We start from the raw sequence: 19,632 nt of genomic DNA on the forward strand, positions 1-19,632 counted from the left end.
ATACATATGTATCCAGGAAGTAATGAGATCAGCAGGTTCAGGATATGATGCCTGGGGTGTGAATCCTGGAGATGATGTGTGCTGTTGGTCAGACATGTGTCCAGGAAGTGACATTGGGCAGGTAGATCCGAGCAACAAGGCATGGTGGGTAGAGCGCAAGCTGCACTGGTGGAGCCCACAGTACCCAGTGAACGTCCTGATCTCATGAGCCAACCCCTTGACCCCTGTCTGGAGTAAGATAGGGTATGTGCAAGGGCTTCAGGAACAATGAAAAGTTATCTGACTCACAGAAGGCAGGGACTGGCGCTGTGGGAGGAAGTATGAAGAACTGGCTTCTCTGCAGCCAGCTGACTGTAAATGCGGCTCAGAAGAGGGGCCACTGTTGAAGATATTGGCTTTTTAGGTCTTTGAGACCTGAAGAGGGTTAATTACAAGTCACACAGAGAGAGAGATGGAGGCAGGGAGGGAGGAATGGAAGATATATGATACACAAAAGGAAGATGAAGAGCACACAGTGAAGTAATGTTGCTGTGAATCAGAGGAAAATCATGCAGTTGTCTCTTGGTTCAAAAAATTGGAGGATAGACACAGCCCCTATGAATCAGGAGCTTACAGCAGGAACACAGACTCAAGGATGAAATAAGAAGACAACAAAGGATGATTGAAAATGAGTTGGTGGTGCTCAAGAAAGAAGAGGAAGGAAAAAAAATGAAAACACCACAAGAGGTGAAGTCATAACTACAGGAAAAGGATAAAGGATACTAAAAAACAGAGCAGCAGCAGGAAGATATCTTCAAAAGACAGGCTGAATAAAAATAAAGACAACAAAGAGAATATCTTTGAGATTTCTCTGGTCATCCAGTGTTTAAGAGTCTGCCTTGCAATGCAGAGGGGACAAAGGTTCAGTCCCTGGTGGGAGAACTAAGATCCCACATGCCTTGGAGCAGCTAAGCTTGAGAGCTGCAACTACTGAGCCAGTGCTTTCCAGAGCCTGCACGCCACAACTGGAGAGTATGTGTTCCATAATGAAAGATCCCACATGCTGCAACTAAGGTCTGACACAGCCAAATAAATAAATGGAAAATCATTGATATGGAAACAAAAGGAAATACAGTGTATGTGTAGTCTCTGTCTCCAAAGAAGAGAAAAAAGAATGGAGAACCATCTGGGATATAATTTAAGAGACCTTTCCTGAAATCAAGGAAAGTTTGAGCCCACAGACTGAAAGGGTGTAGTATATTCCAGATAAGATCAGTATGGGTTTATTGACTCTGGAATATGTCCTAATTTTAGGAGACCTCAAAGAGGAAGAAACACTCCTCTATGTTCCAGGCAATAATAATAACAGCAACAAATATCAAGTCACTTTCAGGGGAAAATTCAGACTTGCTCAGACTTTTCCAAACAAAATGAAGCATTGAAAATGCAACCATTATGTCTGGAGGGAAATGAGTACAGGAGAAAGACAGAGAGAGAGAGAGAGAGAGAGAGAGAGAGAGAGAGAGAGAGAGAGAGAGAGAGAGAGAGAGAGAGAGAGAGAGAGAGAGAAGAGAGAGAGAGAGAGAGGGAGAGAGAGAGAGGAAAGTGTAGAATTAATTCAAAGGAGGGCAGAGCTCAGATCATGTTGCAATTTTAAGTTGCAGTAAGAGATTTAGATTTTAATTTGAATGCAGTGAGAAGGATCTTGGAGATGCTGCTGCAGTGGTCCAGGTGAGAGATGGTAGTGATGGGAAATAGGGTGATAGCAAGGGAGTTGGGGAGAAATGGATGGATTGAGGACAGAGTTTGGAAGTAGAGTCAACAGAATTTGGTGACACATTGTATATGGGTAGCAATAGAGACAGCAGGGAGGCAGGAGGCATGAGAGTGAGCAGGGCTTTGGGCTGAACAACAGGGTTGTGGTGTGCCACTTCACTGAGATGGAGAGACTGAAGGAGGAACAGTTTGGAGGATAGAGTCTGGTTTTGGACATGTTCAATTTGAGATGTCAGGAATGATATCAAAATAATTAAGAACTGATATTCTCATAGGAACCTGATAATAAGAAGGGGTACATTTCCAATCAGAAAAGATATCTTTCAGTGCACACAATGGGGGTGTTCCAGGACTGGAGTTTCCTACTTGAAATCGTGGTGCTATATTGAAGCGGCACTATGTTATATGAGTGGGAAACTCAGGAAAGAGATCATGACTGAAGTAAGAGAAATGTAAGGGTCATTTGTGTATAGATGATCCCTGCCCAAAGCTGGACATTTCTAAGGATGTGGAAAGGAAAATTAAAGGATCCTAGGACCATGCTCTTGGGGGCACCTAAACACTGAGAAACCAAGAGAGGAATAGGAGTGAATGAAGACTGAGGCTGAGGCTTGAAAAGAAAAGTAATTGTGAGTTATCCTGGAAGCCAGGCAAGTCAAATGTTCAGGAAGGAGAGTGGTCAGCTGAGTTGGACTCTGTTAAGAGCCGTAGGATGAAGACAGAAGGAAACCATTGATTTGGCCACATGGAGATCTCTTGTAACTTTGGCAGGAATAATTTTAGTAGTGGAGTGGGATTTCAGCACTTGGTTGAAGAAGGTGAAAGGAAATCAGGAAGCAAGGAAGCAGAGGCAGTCCCTGTAGACAATTTGATGAAGAAGAAGAGATAAGAAGAAGTGTGGCAGTTGGAGGGAGATGAACAATCAGAGTTATTGTTTTTTAAGCTGGCTGATATTGAGGTATATGTGGATCCTGGAAGTGTATGTCTCATGTAGGAGAAGCTGGTGGTGCAACTGATAGAGGAGAGAGTTGCCAGAGGAGGGCTTTTGAGGAGGCAGGAGGGGTGAGATCCAGGGCATAAGTGAGGCACTGGTGAGGAGTGACATGCCACACCTGAGGTGTCACCTTCCCCATGGAAAGGGGATGTTGCACCAAGAGAGATGGCAGAGGCTGTGACTACAAACAGCGGTGAGTTGAAGATTTGATGGTGAGCAGGTGAAGAAACTGGTTTTCCCTGTGAACTGTGAGGCCAAGTCATGGGCTGAGAATGGAACAAGAGAAGGCATGTGGGAGGCCTGAAGGGAGAACAGAGAGTGGGGAAGCATTGTTTTTGAAACAGGAAATGGAATTTACTGGAAGCACTGCGGTTCCCAATTTCAGGGAAGTGAGATCTGAAGACTTGAGTTTCCAGGGTGAGAGGTCAGCACGGTGTGCACTTTCACAGGCACTCTCAGCTCCAGGACAGGTGCAGGTAAACAGAGCTGGGCTTAAGTTGGTTTGTTTTCACTCAGTGAGAACAATGGAAAGAGGGGGGCAAAGGAACTGATGGTGTTTGATGAGCACTGAATCTAGGACGAGCTGGGAGAAATGGGGTATAAGGGAGAAAGGGGCTGTGAGAACCTGGTGTTTTCACAGGGACACTGGCAAGGCAGTTCTGGACTGAGAGCTCCATCGTGGGAAGTGAATGCTCAGAAAGCAGAATAATTGCAAAAAAGATGTTGGAGGTGGAGTGATTATTCAACATGCAAGATCACGGGAGGTAGGGGGAGGGTAAAGGTTATTGGAGGGGGTGATGTTAAGGAATGGAGACCAAGGAACGGAAAGAACAATTCATGTTTGGCTTGTAATATGTTTAAAAACAGGCAAAAGCCATGTGCTGTGTTCCATCAAAATAGTGAGTATTGGGGAAGGAGGGAAGGGCAAAGTTAAGAATATAAAAAAACAAAAAAAAAATGAAGGAAATCAAGACAAAATTATATGAATTGCAGTGCATTATTACAGATACTCTCCCCTCCCCAGCACCCAATTTCTGTATTCAACATCTTTCTACACACCCCTGCACAGATGCATAACTGGGGGACCTCTTGTTTTTTTTCTTAATATTTATTTTTCATTTTTTAATAATTAAGTCTTTAGTCATATTTTAATTAATAGTATGAATGGGGGCTTCTTTGGTGGCCCAGACAGTAAAGAATCTTGTCTTCAATCCAGGAGATGGGGGATGTTACATTTAAAATTGAATAATTTCAACCATCAAATATGCAGAGGTCTCTAATTGTTCTATTTATAGGATTATTCAGTTCAGTTCAGTCGCTCAATTGTGTCCAACTCTTTGTGACCCCATGGACTGCAGCACATCAGGCTTCCTTGCCCATCACCAACTCCCAGAGCTTCCAGAGAAGCTCATGTCCATCAAGTCGGTGGTGCCATCCTCTGTCACCCTCTTCTCCTGTCTTCTTCAATCTCTCCCAGCATCAGAGTTTTTGCCAATGAATCAGTTCTTCACATCAGGTGGCCAAAGTATTGGAGCTTCAGCTTCAACATCAGTCCTTCCAATGAATATTCAGGGCTGATTTCCTTTAGGATTGACTAGTTTGATCTTGCAGTCCAAGGGACACTCAAGAGTCTTCTCCAGCACCACAGCTTAAAAGCAACAATTCTTTGGCACTCAGGTCTCTTTATAGTCCAACTCTCACATCCATACATGACTACTGGAAAAACCATAACTTTGACTATATGGACCCTTATTGGCAAAATAATGTCTCTGGTTTTTTAATATGCTGTCTAGGTTGGTCATAGCTTTTCTTCCAATGAACAAGTGTCTTTTAATTTCATGGCTGCAGTCCGCATCTGCAGTGATTTTGGAGCCCGAGAAAAAGTCTGTCACTATTTCCATTGCTTCTCCATCTATTTGCCATGAAATGATGGGACTGGATGCCATGATCTTAGCTTTTTGAATGTTGAGTTTTAAGCTAGTTTCTTCACTATCCTCTTTAGCTTTCATCAAGAGCTCTTGAGTTTTTCTTCATGCTCTGCCATAAGGGTGGTGTCATCTGCTTATCCGAGGTTATTGATATTTCTCCTGGCAATCTTGATTCCAGCTTGTGCTTCATCCAGTCTAGCATTTTGCATGATGTACTCTGCAAAGAAATTAAGTAAGCAAGGTGACAATATACAGCCTTGATGCACTCCTTTTGGGCTTCCCTGGTAGTTCCCCTGCTAAAGAATCCACCTGCAATGTAGGAGACCCTGGTTCGACTCCTGGGTCAGAAAGATCCCCTGGAGAAGGGATAGGCTATCCACTCCAGTTTTCTTGGGCTTCCCTGGTGGCTCAGCTGGTAAAGAATCTGCCTGCAATGAGGGAGACCTGGGTTCAATCTCTTGGTTGGGAAGACTCCCTGTAGAAGGGAAAAGTTACCCACTCCAGTATTCTGGCCTGGAGAATTCCATGGACTGTGTAGTTGCAAAGAGTCAGACACACCTTTCACTTTCCCAATTTGGAACTAGTCCATTGTTCCAGGTCCTGTTCTAACTATTGCTTCTTGACCTGCATACAGATTTCTCAGGAGGCAGGTAAGGTGGGCTTGTATTCTCATCTCTTTAAGAATGTTCCACAGTTTGTTGTGATTCACACAGTCAAAGGCTTTGGTGTAGTCAGTGAAGCAGAATTAGATGTTTTTCTGGAATTCCCTTGCTTTTTCTATGATCCAGTGGACATTGGCAATTTGCTCTCTAGTTCCTCTGCCTTTTCTAAATCTAACTTGATCATCTGGAAGTTCTCGGTTCACATACTGTTGAAGCCTGGCTTGGAGAATTTTGAGCATTACTTTGCTAACCTGTGAAATGAGTGCAATTGTGTGGTAATTTGAACATTCTTTGGCAATGTCTTTCTTTGGTATTGGAATGAAAACTGACCTTTTCCAGTCCTGTGGTCACTGCTGAGTTTTCCAAATTTGCTGGCGTATTGAGTGCAGCACTTTCACAGCATCATCTTTTAGGATTTGAAAGAGCTCAACTGGAATTCCATCACCACCACTAGCTTTGTTCATAGTGATGCTTCCTAAGGTCCACTTGACTTCACATTCCAGGATATCTGGCTCTAGGTGAGTGATCAAACCATCATGGTTATCTGGGTTATCAAGATCTTTTTTGTATAGTTTCTTTTGTGTATTCTTGCCACCTCTTTTTAATATCTTCTGCTTCTGTTGGGTCCATACAATTTCTGTCCCTTACTGTGCTCATTGTTTGAAATGTTCCCTTAGTATCTCTAATTTTCTTAAGTGGCAAACCACTTCAGTGTTCTTGCCTTGAGGACCCCATGAACAGTATGGGGTTATTAGAGAATTTGTTTAATAAATCAATTTATAACCCTGCCAGGTGGCTCATCCAATCATGGGATAAATGTTGAAGGTCATTCTCTTTTCACCCTTACTTGTGTGTCTGTCATTGAACCTAAAATTTCATCTGGAGATAAAGTCAGTGATGTAAGCTACAGATCCTTTGTGAAGGGGAGCAGGCCCAAGGGTCCACTCTGGCTCCCATAAGTCAGGGAAATGCCCCTCCCTTTCTTCTCCCCTGAGATGCCCCAGAGGACTCCTGATCTCTTCCCTCTTTGTCTGCACTCAGGAGGAACACAGGAGCCTGGTTCCTCTTCCTTGGAGCCTGGAGGTGAGGCTGGAGCCCTGGACGTGAGGCTGGAGCCCTGGGCTTGCTCCCTGCCCAATCCAGCAGGCCACTACGATGATGTGCATAAAGCACTGTCTGCTCCTGGCCTCCTCGGTGGCTAGAGGTGACCTCAGAGCCAGCCTAGACAAACATTCACAATAGTGGTCTAGAGCGCCCTGCTCTAGAATCCAGTTTCCTAGCGTTACCGAGTCAAAGCTCACACTGCTCGCCACACGGCAGGCCAACAAATCTGAGAGACAAGGTGTTGAGGCAAGGAATATGACTTTATTTGGAAAGCAGGCAGACCAGGAAGATGACAAACTAGTACCTCAAAATAATTATTTAACGGGGTCTGGGTGCCAGTTTCTTTTATAGAACGTGGTGCTGGGTTGTGGGGGGCGGGGAGTGGCTGGAAAGGTGAAGAAGTAAAATAAGAATGCCATAAATCTTCAACTATCTCCTGGAATGGCCAGCCTCGGGGAGCGGATGTGTTAATTTCTTCCTTCCTGTAGCCGTCCACAGATGGACAGGGTCCTGAACAAAGACATTTTGGTTTAACACTCAAGCAGAGGTGCAGGGTTTCCTGAGGCAGGCCATTACGTGTAGACAGTATCCTTTTACCGAACAAAAGCAACAGGAAGCAAAGATTAAATTAAAAAAAGTAGAGCCACTGTGGAGTCAAAATTGGCTCTTCCTTGTAACACAAGAGCCCTGGAGTCACCACTTCCAGCGAGAAGTGGAGGCTTTCTATGCTCACAACACAAGAATTTGAAATGTACAGCCCCACTCAGTGGTGCAGAATGTGATTGTCTCCCTTTCTCTGTAACTGAATTGCATTAGTCTCTAAAAGCTCCATTTCCCCCTTTAATTTGATCATCATGATTTTTACCTTTATCGGGTTTCTCCAAAGTAACCCAGTCCCTCGGGTTTAAAACAATCATTTTGGTGTAAATGACCAATCAGGATTAAGGTTTACCTTCAAACTCCAGATCTGGCTGTTCTGTCTCAGTGCCCTGCTTTTCTTGGTATAAAAGTGGTGTTACAGGAAAGTGGACCTGAATTGTCCGAGGAGACACATGTGCTGACAAAGCAAGAGGTTTTATTGGGAAAGGGCACCCGGGTGGAGAGCAGTAGGGTAAGGGAACCCAGGAGAACTGCTCTGCCATGTGGCTCGTGGTGTCGGGTTTTATGGTGATGGGATTAGTTTCCGGGTGGTCTTTGGCCAATCATTCTAATTCAGAGTCTTTCCTGGTGGTGCACGCATCGCTCAGCCAAGAGGGATGCTAGCGAGAGGGATTCCGGGAAGTGGACAGACACGCGGTGTCTCCTTTCGACCTTTCCTGAACTATTCCCGTTGGTGGTGGCTTATTAGTTCCTTATTCCTTATCAGGATCTCCTGTCATAAAACAACTCATGCAAATGGTTACTATGGTGACTGGCCACGGTGGGCAGTTTCAATCACTGTGCTTCCCTTAACAGTGGGGGCGGGAGTTGGGGAGACCGGGCTGTGTGTGGGGGTGGGAAATGTCTCTCTGTGGCCACCCAATAAAGCACAGGACCTTCATTTAAATTTGAATTCTAGATAGACAACAGTTTTCAAATTATAAATACATCCTAAAAATTCTTATACTAGACAATACATATATTATTTGCCTATACTGCAGAATTATCTGCATAATCTTTATTTGCCAAATCTGGCAATCCTAACTCTCCCTCATGGTGTTTCTCCCAAACCTTTTGGCTATGTGGGGTCATCTCTAGCCACCTTGAATCTAGAAATTAAAGCCGGGTGACCCCTCACCACCCTGTCTGCACAGTGAGCCCGCATCACCTACCTGCTAGGAGGAAGATCACAGGGGCAGAAGGAGCACCAAGGACAGCTGACGCTGGTTGATGTGTCAGGATGAAGGAGGAAAGAGACAGAGCAGACTCCATCTTGAAAGCAGGACTCTGTCTTGGGCCGGACTATGCCCAGTATCTAAGGAAATGACATACCAACTGGAAAACCAGACCCCCCGGATGGAAGAGCCCCAGAGCTCGTACCTAGATTCTCCCTCGCCTAGAAGAATACCCTAATTATCTGTGTAACCAAATAGAATCATAAATTCTACTGTGCTTATTGGGGTATGACCACAGGCCTATTGATAATTGTCCACCTTAACTACCTAAGCTTAAGGCATAAGCAAATAGGCATAGGCATAATCAAAGGATTATCTTTGATTGTATCTTTCTTTTCCTTTGTTCAGACTAGTTTCATGGAATTTGGGGAGGTGGGTTTGGGCACGTACACTTAGGGTATATAAGGTTTTCATGAAGAATCTAAGCTACTCCATTTTGTTAACAGAAAAACTCCATTTTGTAAGGTTCTGGGAAAAGAACCTTTGGAAATCCCCTGACCTCACCCCACCACCCACGAGCCAATCGGACCCCAGACCAGTATCTCCTGACTTAACGCTCAGGAACTTGTGGTCTACCTAGGTAATAGGGACCAATCAAAAACCAACACACAACCCTTCAAAAAAAAGTGACCAATCAGAAGTCCGCCTACCTAGAAATTCTTTTTTTCATGAACACTCCCTATATAAGCAATGTAACCCCAAACCCGGGCCTCCTCCCTATAGCTGCTGCGTCTGTAACGGTGGGAGCCCCAGCTCGAGCTTGGTAATAAAAACTCTCTTGCTTTTGCATCGGATATTGGCTCCCTGGTGGTCATTGGGAGATTTTGCGACTTGGGCATAACATTCACAAAAATGGATCAGGGTCCTTGGCTAAGAGGAGACTCTGCCTTGGGTCCCCCAGTGTGATAAACTGCACTCCGCTATCTGCATTGTCCTTCTGGGTGAGTTTGTTTCCCAGAATGTGTGGCTACAACAAGGACATGGATCCCCTGCTCAGGGTTCTGTCGAACACTCTTTGATGGCAATCTTTGTGGCTGTGTCCACCTCCTCTGGGGACCATGTCCATCCTGGGCTCACTGAGTGTCTGGCTCATCTCTGCACGTTTGGGTGGTGGGCATGGAGGTTGGCGAGCCTCTCCCCAGAGCGGCACAGCACCGTGGCCTGGTGTGGGCAGGTGGCTTTGAGAGAGGTGGTGGGTGGTGAACACCCCATGCCTAAGACACCACAGCTCTTCCGGAAGACCACTGCCTACTGCCCTGCAGGTTTCTGAGGAGCACTGCAGAGGAGGAGTTCTAAGCCCGGGTGGCTAGTGGGAGAGGGGAACGAGGGGCAAAATCAAGGGGTCCGGGGGAGTTGAGATGAATCCTCACAAGAGGGTAGTGTGAAGTGTCACTGCTGGGGCAGTGCAGGTCAGGAACCACCGCTGTCCACCCCCACCATGCTTGTTGGCTACAGTTTGTCATTTAAGGTCAGGTGCAAGTTCTGAGCTTTTTTTTTTTTTTTAAGACACAGTGACTTTATTTCCATCCTCTTACAGTCTCCATCTGGTAAGTATCCTCATCTCTATAAACACAAAAATATTTCAAGAAAGCATATTATAAGATAGCATATATAAGCAAAAGTTTCATAGAATTTTATTGACCTTAGTTTATGTCCCCAGAAATCCAAAATTTTAAACCAAACTTTAAAGTTTGAGAAATATCCATTAGCTTTATTTAGCATATGTTACACCTTAACAGTGAAAATAACTCACTTTATTTAAATATTTCATCCACAACACTATACAATTTCTAAAAATATTATGAAAGTATTTTGCAGTTGTGTCTTTTTTTTTTTTAGTTTCTTTTTAATGTGGACCATCTTTAAAGTGTTTATTGAATTTGTTGCAATATTGCTTCTGTTTTATGCTTTGGTCTTTTTGGCCTTGAGGCAAGTAAGATCTTAGTTCCCTGACCAGGGAACTTCCCCCCTGTTGAACTGGAAGGCAAACTCTTAACCACTGGATCACCAAGAAAGTCCCTGGAGTTGTGTCTTTATTGTAGAGATTCAATTTATTTAAGAAAATACTTGTCTGCAGTCCTGTCTGGAAACATCAGGAGCTGTCTGATGTGAAGAAAATTTAGAGACAGAGATTACCATATGGAGTCATTATCAGCTGCAGTGACTTGGACAAACAGAATCTAGTATCGCTGTCCTCCCGGCCCCGAGGTGGACAGTCTTGGAGTTGCTCCTCATTCTGGGGTCAGCCTCGCTTGGCAGGCTCCTGGGGAAGGCTGACCTCCAGGAGAAGTCAGGAGGAGAGCCAGCTTACTGGCTACTACTAGTCAGCTGCTAGCAGTGCTAGAAGCCAGACCTGGCCAATTCTGTGTGTCCATCATCAAGGTCTTTTTCTTTAAAAAAATATTTATTTATTTTTAGCTGTGTTGGGTCTTAGCTGTGGCGTGCAGGATCTTTGTTTCAGTATGCGGGATCTTTCATTTCAGGCTCACCTGGGCTCCGTAGCTGTTGCATGGGGCTTAAGTTGCTCCCCTGCATATGGGATCTTAGTTCCCCAACCAGGGATCGAATCTGAGTCCTCTGCTTTGGAAAGTGGATTCTTAATCACTGGATCACGGGGGAAGCTCCTGTCGTCAAAGTCTTGTCCTTGATGCCCCTTCACCATCTCCGACGTAGATTTCAACAGCTGACTTTGAAACTCCAAAGCTGAGGGCTGTTCACTGGGGACCCAGCTGAATGAGGTGATCAGGTCTGAAGAAATCACCAGGTCTCACGGCTCCTTCATTTGTTCCATATGTTGACTGAGTGTCTGCTGTGGGCTAATCCAGTGCAAGGGACCACCATAGGTATCTGCACAACAGCATTCTAGCAACAGCATTCTAGCAACATTGTTCACCACAGCCTAAAGAGGAGAGCAATCTATGTCCATTGATGGATGAATGGATACACAATTCATCCATGGTAGAATATTATTCAGCCTTAAAAAGGAAGAGAATTCTTTCAGATGCTATAGTATAAATGAAGTTTGAGGGCATTATGCTCAGGGAAGTAAGCCAGTTGCTTACTGTACGGTTCTGCTTATGTGGAGGTCCCTTGAGTGGTCAAGTCTGCAGAGACAGAAAGTAGGGTGGTGGATGCCGGGGACTGGGGGAGGGAGAACAGGGAGTCAGTGTTTAATGGGGACAGAATTGCAGCTTTGAAAGATGAAAAAGTTCTGGATGGGGTGGTGATGTTCACACACAATGCAAATGTTCTTAATGCTACTGAACTGTACAGTCAAGAACAGTTGAGATGGTAAATGTTATGTATATTCTACCACAATTAAACAAAAGAAAACAAAAACTGGCATGATCATTATGTTTGTGGTAATATCACCTTGTCTCCCCTACGCAGGTGTGCCTGTGCGTGCATGCTCTGTTGCTCAGCTGCTCAGCTGTGTCCGACTCTTTGTGACCCCACGGACTGTAGCCTGTCAGGTTCCTCTGCCCATGGGATTTTCCAGGCAAGAATACTGGAGTGGGTTGCTATTTCCTACTCCAGCAGGTGTTCACAGAGCTTTGCATTTTATTTCCCCTATAATTTTGTCTATTTTCAAGCATTCAGCGATGAGTCATTGTATAAAGAAATAAATTGTTGGTAATATTTTGTGAGGTCATTTGGGAACCTCCTCTGTGTCTTGGTTTAAAAGTTTTGTGCTTAAGAGTTTGTGAAAGTCATATGGGTCAGCTTGGGCAACAGCTGAAGGCTCTCTTCCTGAATATAGCAGCTGGAAGAACAAAGAAAAATCAGTGAGAAGATTCTGTGGTTGCCTCAAGTGCCACAGTTTCCAGCATTCCCTGAATACTGGCGTCTTCGGCCAGTGGGGATGAGAGAAGGCAGAGTGGGAGGGGTTGAAGTTCCAGACCCCACTCCCCAGAACCCAGGTTTCCCTGTCCCAGCCCTCATTCTCAGCAAAAGGCTAATACTCTGCCACAAATGCATCCTCCATCCTTTAAAGTAAAATCAAGCTGTGATGTTGCTTCTGTTCCTTATTGATGTGGCAAGAGATATGTTCATTTCACACCGGAAAGGGACATTTTTTAAGGGACACCAAGGTGTACAACCCTTCCCCAACCCATGACCCATACAGCCTTCTGTGAGGCAATTTGAAAATGCACAACTGGTCATACACCTTACACACACATGCACACACCCAGCACATGCTCACTTAATTTTCTCCAGTAAAATTAGCATTCAAACCATGACAATTTAGAGATGGGAGGGGGCCACTCTTTACACTTATGCCAAGTCCACAGATGCCCGCCAGGACTATCTTGGGCACACCTGGGTATATATCCTTCCACCAAGAGGATTCATCATGGTCTGGTTTCTTCCTTTTTCTCAGAAGATCTTGTCACCTCTGTCCTCTTCATCTGCATCCCAGCCACACCGGTCTTCTCTCACCTCAGGACCTTTGCACATCCTCTTCTGTAATCTGAGATACCCTGTCTGTCCTGGCTCATTTCTGCAGATCTTTTGGATCTCAGCTTGCATTGTTGCTGCCCCTCCATCTCCCACATTTCATACCAAGTTGAGGGACTTGCCTTATTTTCTTCCTAGCGCATATCAGAGTTGGTAATTACATATTTGTTTTTGTGATTATTTGTTAAATGTAGGCCTTCTCCTCCAGACTGTAGGCTCCATGCAGACAAGACACATGTGCTGCCACTGGATGTTTGCTGAGTGTGTGAATGACTCTGTCTCAACACCTTTATTTTATAGGTGGAGAAGGGAAGGCCCAGAGAGAAGGGGATTAAGTCCCTCCAGTCTGATCAGCATCATATCCTAAGGTCCAGAAGTCTTTCTCCTTCGACTCACAGCCCCCCATCAAGGTTAGGTTCTCCCTGCCTAAGCGTGGACCCCTTACAGACTGAGTGAGAATCTATACGCCTTCCCTGGAGAGCACTGAACCTGCCGGCTGTTGCCTTGCAGAGAGCAGAGTGGCAGCTCCCCTGCATGGCCCTCTGCCTTCTACCCAGGGTTTTTGTAGGGGGTTAAGAAACGTGTCCCCTCTTCTCCAGGATGTGCCAGGAGATGGTAGACCCTCACTGAGGCCCCATCTCTGGTGACAGGATTTTTGCTCATTTCCAGCCCGGAGTACAGGAGTGATGATGACAAGGCATATTTTGGTTTCCCTGAGAACGGACTTTAATGGCATCGCCAAGCCCTGATTCAGCGCCTTCAATCCCTGTGAAAGAACCTAACCTCCAGGACATCATATCAAACAAGCTCAGAATAGCAAGAGGGGTTAATGAGCCCATGAATTAGAATTTATCTTGGTGAAATGAAAGGCAAAATGATGGCAGAGTTGAAAAAGGCCATTAGAGGGAACATGAAGAGAAGAAAATAAAATCAGCTCCGCCTCCCCGGCTAAATTCCCTGAAGCATCCCTGATGCACTGCCCTTAGGATGTCCGAATGGGGCCCAGCAGGCGCCTCGCCGATTTCTCAGTGGGCGGCAGCAACAATGACTCATTTTGGGAGAGAAGTGATTTCTCTCTCCATCCACCACATTGAATTTGTCAGTTTAAAAAAGTGAACATTTCTTCTTGCTATTTGCTAGTTTTTAGCTGATTCTTCTCTCTCTCTCTCTTTTTTAGGTAGCTGTACGAGCTCGCCCATTTCGGTAACAAGTGATAGAATTCTAACTCAAACTTCCTTAAGTGAAACATAAAACCTATAAATATGAGATGAATTTCTCGTGGACTGCAGGAATGTCTGGGTTTCCTGTCCTCTCGCTCATCTCTGCTTCCCTCCTCTGATCATTGATTTTCCTGTGGGTGGCAGGAGCCAGGGTAAGATGTTTCATTTCAGCCTTGCCCAAGACGGCAAAGCCCGCCCACTGCCGCCTGCTGCCGCCGCCTGCAGAAGTGTTGGCTGACTCAGGCCTCCAAGGAGACTGAGATGATTTCATGCTGGCAAAGCTGCCTCTGTTTACAAATCCTTCACAGTCTCCCAATGACCTGGCAGGGGAACAAAACTTCTATGGTGCTGTGGAGTCCTACCTGGATAGGACTCTGTGTTGATCCCACAAGCTTGATCCCATCTTCAACCCCTGGCCCCTCACCTTGGCTCGCTGTAACCGTCTTAAAACCCCTTGCTTTGCAAGTCCGTGTGCTGGGACAGGTCAGAGCACTCTAGTTATTGGGAATGGGGTGTTAAAGTGAGTTTTGAAAACCTGATGACCTCGGAGAGGGCTTTCACTTGTGCGGTATGTGCATGTGTGCTAAGTCACTTAGGTTGTGTCTGACTCTTTGTGATCCCATGGGCCTGCCAGGCTCCACGGTCCATGGGATTCTCCAGGAAGAATACTAGAGTGGGTAGCCATTCCTCCTCCAAGGGGTCTTCCTGTTCCAGGGATCGAACCCAGCTCTCCTGCAGCTCCTGCCTTGCAGGTGAATTCTTTCCCTTTGAGCCACCAGGGAAGCCCCATTCCCCCAACTTGTACAGTATTTGTTTATAAATACTAGACAGCAGTTCTGATCATCCATCTCCCATCATACCCCAGAGACTCCTACTTGCACCATGGTCCAGACTCAGTGATTATGGAGTGGCTGAAGCCGTTCCCTCCATGGGCTCCATAACACCTCATCCACTTGGGGCAACTCCGACACTGTGTCCTACGGCCTGTGGGGCCCTACATGGCCTGGCCCCTCCTTTCCTTCTTTATTCAGTGCCCATTTCCCCCTGTTAATTCTGCTTCAGCCTCTCTGACCTTCCTGTTTTTCTTTGAACACTCTGGGCTCACTCCTACCTTAGGGCCTTTGCACTTGCTGTTCCGCCTGTATGAAACCTATTCCCACATGCTTTATCCTTTTGGTCTTAAGTCTAGCATCACCTCCTCAAGAGGCCTTCCCTAATGCAGTCTTCTCACACCAAGTCACTCTCACGTCACCCTCTTTAATTTTCTTCATTGTACTTGTCACTGTCTGAAATTATTTGCCTGTCTATTTGGAATGTAATTTTTGAGCCCACTGATTACGGAACTTGCTCTGAATCCCAGCATCGTAGCTTCCTGTGTGAACTTGGGAGAGTGAATTGGCCTCTTTGTACCTCAGTCTTTCATTTACCAATTAGGGTTAATGAGAGCACCTACCACAGTTGTTATGAAGTCAAGTAACACAGGCAAAATTTTTATAATAGTGTCCGCTTCATAATAAGTCCTAATCCTATGAGTGAAGGCTTGAGTGCTAGGTAAGCCTTTACTCACGTGATTGCTCCAGCTGCTGCCCCCCTGCTGCTGCTCCCGTTACCATTGTCAGCATCCCCATCTTCGTCATCTTCAGCACCATCACACCTATCACCATCATCACTATCGTCATCCCCTTCATCACCATCACCACCATCATCACCAAATAGTTATTCCATCACAAGAATATAAACTCAGTTGAATATAAGCTGAATTGTTTGTTCATTCTTCACAGGGTCTAGAACAGTGCTTGACATGCAGTAGGCATGTAAGAACTTATTGAATGAATGTGGAGTTATTAAATGAACACATGTGCAAATACTCCTGTTGACATGGAATTCTGCTGCAAAGCTGACATTACGTGGAATAGACTGCTGATTGCTGGAGTGTGGGAGAACAGGGTCAAAAGTAAAAACCACCCTCCCACTCACTCTGGATGCTCTTCTAGCCTTGCCTGACTCCCAGCACCTCTGAATCACAGGGGCTCCATGCTGCCTCATTGATTAAATGTCCAGGCCCATTCAGTGATGGATTTTGCATCAATTCCATCCCGCCCTTGGGAGCAGAGCTGGGCAGGAAAGCTCTCTTAAATAAAGACATTTAATGATAGGTTTGTGACCCTGTGTGAAGGGAGGCAGGGTAGGGAACTCCCTTTTCATTAGTTGAGGCCAGAAGAAGCCAGGTGGGAGGAGGAAAGTGGGCTGGAGCCTACACTGTTCTCTGAGTCAGAGGAGCTTGGCTCACAAAGCTGCCTGCGAGTCGTCTGGGCAGAGGGTATTAGAGTGACTTGTAGTGAGGTGTCCTGAGGCTGATACAAAGAAGATGGGAAACTTCTGCTTGACTTTGCAGCCTGTCTGCCTGAAGGCTGCAAGGGAGAAAGGGATGGAGCAGCTTTGGGGCAGCCATCCGAGAGTGCCTGGCAAAGGGAGGGAATTCAGATGCTTGTTCATAAGATTCAGCTCAATGGGTTGCAATAAGAATTCAGGTTCTGTAACACTAGTTGTATTCTACTAATCCAGAGAAAAGAAAATAAGAGAAATACGTTTCATTCATGCGTGCTATCAAATTGCATCATTATAAAATGCTCTTTTTTCCCCCTAGATACTTAAATTGCTAATTCTCTTGCACAATTTATAGACCAACACCTGAGGTGGTTTTTCCCTCAGTCTTCTCTTCTGTGTATTACAGAAATCTAAAGCCCTCTCCAAGACTCCATATATCCCCTTGGGAAATGGTCTCCTTTGACACCAAGCTGCCTCCACAGCACATAATTCCTCATCCCATATGCCCCGTGTCTATTCTGTTAATAAATGCCCAGAGCAGGGACTCAGCCTTCATCCTTATTTTCCATGAAAGAAAGATAGGAAGGAAGGGAGTGAGGAAGGAAAGAGGGGTTTGCACAGATCACTCAGCCTGTTCCGACGACTGCAAGACCCCTGGCTCAGCCCTTCCTCCTTCTGGATGCTCCTCCCATCTCCTGGCTGATGATCAATTTGAGAGTTATCAGAAAAGACTCCACTTAAAGTTTAATGAATTAACCTATAGGATATTTTCTTCTTTCTGGTCCATACCCCTTTCTCCATTACGTCAAGACTGGTTTTACAGCTTTTTAGGGAAAAGTTGATGCTGTGGAATGATTGACTCACAAATCGTGTTTTGGCTTTGGTAGACTCACAGCATAGACTTGGAGGGCTATTGGGTTCATTTTTGTCATCTCCAAATAAGACAACAGTGGCCACTCTAGACAGTGGTAAGATGAGGTTTGGACAGGAAGCAGGAGAAGAGGGCCTGGAACTGACCCTGTGTTGGTTGAATGAGGTGGGAAGATCTGAGACTACAAGGGGACCTTGCTTTCTTTCCAGGTGGAGCTGTGGAGGCGGGAAGTCTCCTGGGCTCTCTGCCTGCAGAGGGGGGCTATGTCAATGACGATAGCTGCACGGGATCCCCCACATTCCCAGAGTGTCAGAGAAAATTACTTCTGTGGCACCAAGGGTGTCTTGGCTGGGGGAGGGCGATAGAGACTGACATGGGCACCACAGTCAAGATGGTGAGTCTGAAGCAGTTACCACATGGACCACGGTGAGAACCAAGGAGAACAAGGGACAGCATGGCCTCAGTCATCATGACCCCATGAAACTGGGCAGACAACATCAGGTTCCAGACCCCACACCCACCCTCCATTGCCTGGGCCCCATGAAGACCCTCCCCTCCAACAACTTGAGGATGGAGTTGATGAGGGAGACTCTGAGCTGGTCACGCTCCATCCGCTGGCCTCTCAGCTCTGCTCTCTCATGGACTGTAACCCTCAGATGCCGTTAGCATCCTCCTCCATTGAGTCTGGCCCAAAGGGCGGCCCAAGGGGGAGGCTGAGAGGCAGGAGGAGGGGGGAAGCAGAGAAACTTCTCCCGGATCCCTCCCTGCCGTGTCTGTGGTTCTGGCAGTCCTTCAGGGCCACTGCCCTCCCTGGGTTCTGTGACAATCTCTCCTCCCAGGCCTAAGGGAGAGGGTGACCACCTCTCCTGGCTAGTCCCTGATGTGTAGCCTCCCTGGTGGGTCCCTTGTGCTCTGCCCACAGCTCTGAGAACAAGCTCTTTATGAGACCAACCTGTGAACGCCCTGAGCTGGATCCTCTTCCGTCAGGACTCTGAACGTCTGAACTGGCTGAGATGCACTCATTGACCAAGGTGGCATTTCTCACCCCATGGGGAAATGGAGGCTCAGGCAGGGACAATGGGGAGACTCCCAGGCACACAGAGTTCCCTTGGTGCACCCCTGAATATGCGGTCTGGGGTCACATCTGCTCCAGTTCCTAAGGCCTCCTTTGCACCCAAAGCTACCCCTCTCCTCCTCCTAGAAGTGGCTGCCTGAACCTGCAAACTCAGAATTCCCAGGGACACACTGTGACTGACAGACACAATGAAAACTTGCCGAGCTCATGTAAAGCTGAGTCGATGTGAAGAATCTTCCAGAACAGAGCAGTCCTGGCCCGGGCTGTCTGCCCTTGCTTGGACATTCCCTAGAGTTAGAGGATGTAAACACCACTAGCACTGTGGAAAGTAGTGGATGGGACTCCGGGAGTCTTTCTAGCCAAGTATTTAGAGCAAAGCTTTAGGGAGTAGGGAATAAAACTCCGTATTAAAGTCTCTTGGACTTCCCCGGCAGTCCAGTGGTTTAAGACTTCATCTTCCAATGGCAGGGGCTGTGGGTTCGAACCCTGGTTGGGGAGCTAAGATGCCACATGCCTTGCAGCCAAAAACCCAAAACATAAAGCCAAAGCAATATTGTAACAAATTCAATAAAGACTAAAGAAATGGCCCACATTTAAAAAAAAAATCTTTAAAAAATAATTTAAAAAATCGTTTCCTTTGTACTAAATAGTTTTTTATTCCCTTGCCAAGTCATTTCTGATATAACTGGTCTGCAACCCATAGCTGAGAATTAAGTCCCTGACTCGTGGAAGGGTCCCCAACCTGGACAGCTGCTGGGTCTCCCCTTCTTTGGACAGAGGGGCTGGCTTAGCATAGCTCCCAGCAAGAGGCGTTTATCACTCAGGTCATTAAGAGGAAGTGGTGTCCTTGGGTAATATTTATATGGTAAACATCCTGGGAATTTATAAGTGGCAAAGACAGCTATCATCACAGTAATTTTCCTCACGCCATCATAATAGCTTGAAGCATTAAATAGCCTTGTAAAAGGCACAGCTCTTCTTAGGAAGGACAGTGTCCTTACGGAAGAGTGCTTTAGGGTCAGAGCGTACGTGATCTACTGAGGAAGGCAGCCTGAGCTTCCTTTCGGTTGTAAATTACTTGGCCTGACAGCAGGTCCAAGTATTGAATTATTAAGTAGAGAAATGTTGGCCCCGTTTAATACAGTTCCTGCAAACCAGGTGTTGGAGAAAAGGTCACAAAGGAAACTCTCATATAAAGATGAGGGGAAACCTAGGACCAAGATCCAAATGGCCAAATGCTGCAGAAGAATCAGTCCCTGCTGATGAAAGATAGGAAACAGGGCAGAGTGGAGAACATGATTGCCCTGACTTACTAGAGGAGCTTTCCCCCAGGCTGGAGTATGGTCCCTACTGTGAGGTTTGC

The 19,632-nt window shown here is 46.0% G+C and overlaps 1 pseudogene; it reads left to right on the top strand.

The window, feature by feature from the left end:
- LOC138093548 (sec1 family domain-containing protein 1 pseudogene) overlaps nt 1-15,711 on the top strand; it is a 32,608-nt pseudogene extending 16,897 nt beyond the window's left edge.
- The last annotated feature ends 3,921 nt before the right edge of the window (nt 15,712-19,632 follow it).

Source organism: Capricornis sumatraensis, chromosome 17 (genome assembly GCF_032405125.1).
Source record: "Capricornis sumatraensis isolate serow.1 chromosome 17, serow.2, whole genome shotgun sequence".
NCBI lineage: Eukaryota > Metazoa > Chordata > Mammalia > Artiodactyla > Bovidae > Capricornis > Capricornis sumatraensis.